A 1977-nucleotide genomic window follows, 5' to 3' on the forward strand; every position below is an offset into this window, starting at 1 on the left:
GCTGCGGACACCGCATTTAGCGCTGCCACGGCCGGGAACGCCGCCTCCCGTGCGGCCGGCATCCTGCCCTGGGCTCCGCCACAAAGCCCTGGGATCGCCCGCGCTGCTGCCACGCCAAGCCCTGCCCTGTCCCTGCGTGTCCGCTCCCCTGCGCTGCGGCCACCCCCAGGACAGCCCTGGCTGCTGCCCACACCCGGCCAGCGCGGGCAGCTCCCGGCCCGGCAGGGAATTCACCAGCCCAGCGGGAGCTGGGCCGCCAAAACAGAGCCCTTGGACAAGGCGTTTATTGATCTGGAGAGCCCCTTCTCCCGGAGCTCCGGCACCGAGCTGCTCTGGCAGTGCCAAGGCCACTCGGGGTGCGGGTCACCCTCGGTCCGACTGTCCCACACGGGGCTTGAGGGCACGGCTCACGGGCATCGTGTGCCCGCGGCTCATTTCCAAGCGCTCAGCCGAGCCACTGCTCCAGGCAGCTCGGAAAGCCCTTTTCCCCCAGGGAGCCAAGTCCCATCCTACTCGGAGCGGCCCTGTGCCATCTTGTGGCCGTTGCTAAAATCGAGGGAAACGCAACTAAATCGCTTCGGATTCCACATTTGGGTTTAGGCAATTCCTATCCTTTCTTTCAGAGGAGAAACCAGTTTCACCAGCAGCTGTGCAATTTCCAGCCAAGTTCCCAAATGATCAAGGACACAGATGTGCTGCGCTGTAGCACCTTTCCCCCAAATGGGTTGGCAAGTCCTTTTGCCACAACAAATAGTAAGTAATACGATTTTCCAGGTGATCAAACCAATTTTGCATTATCAAAACGACTTCTTGACACATTTTCAGTAAATGGTCTGAAACATCCCAGAGCATTCTCCTGGGAAAACTGGCAGCCTATAGCTTGGACAGGCACATTCTTTGCTGCATTAAAAAGTACCTGGATGGATGCACCTCAAATCCTGCGTCTAGTTCTGGGCCCCTCACTCCATGAAAGACATTGAAGGGCACGTCCAGAGGAGGGCAACAAAGTTGGTGAAGGGGCTGTTTCTCCATCCTTATTTTTTATCTAAAGTGCAGAGTTTTGGGTAACTGACCTCTTGTGCTACCTGCCCAGTTACATTCTTAGTCTTCAGAAACGCTGATAAATAATAGCATCATGCTGGACCCTGTCCATCCCCTTAAGCAGCCCAGAGGGAAGGCAAGAAGCAGCCAGCTTTCCCAAAGTGCAGGGGTTTTGTTTTAAAAAAAACAACTTGAAGGTCATTACAAGCAGAAATACTCTGAACTGCCTCCTCCCCATAATGAACAACTGATAAAAAGAGAAAAAAAAAGGAGGGGGAATACCTGGCTTCACACTCTCCTTAGCAATACTAATTGCTCATAGCAACCAAATTGAAGGAAACTGGACAAATTCACTTTTTGTTTGCAAACACAGAGAAAAATTCCCTTGTGAGTAGAACAGTGGGGGTGGTTTTTTTTCCCTCTTAGGTCAGCACATCAATACATTAAAGTATCCGAGAGGGCTCTCCTTACTAAAGGGTGGGATATGACCAGAACTTAGATTTTAAGGAACTTCAACTGATAAGGAATACTTTGCTCTGTAGCTGGTTGGCAGCTCAAGCCTCTCCCTTCCTGCACTCTAGGAAGAGCCCGTGCTCTTCTCAGCTTTTCTCTGAAAGCTCTGCGGGCCGAGCTGAGACTCGCACATCGCTCAGGCGGTGCCTGCACACAGCCCGCGCTGGGCTCTGGCCCGGATTTAGCGCTACCCTCGGCTTTGCCGCTGCGGCGCTGGCTGCACAGCGAGCTCCCGCAGCCCGGCCCGGGCCCGTGGGGGCTCCGGGACGCACCGGGGGGTGCCGGGCTCGGCGCCGCCGCTCACCTGCGCTCAGGTGCGGCGCTGCCGGCCCGGGCGGGGGCAGCGGAGCGGCGGCGGGCGCGGGGCGGAGCGCGGAGCCTGCGCCGCTCTGCTCGCGGTGTGGGCGCGGAGCCAGCGCGGGG

Source organism: Vidua chalybeata, chromosome 10 (assembly GCF_026979565.1).
Source record: "Vidua chalybeata isolate OUT-0048 chromosome 10, bVidCha1 merged haplotype, whole genome shotgun sequence".
Classification (NCBI taxonomy): Eukaryota; Metazoa; Chordata; class Aves; order Passeriformes; family Viduidae; genus Vidua; species Vidua chalybeata.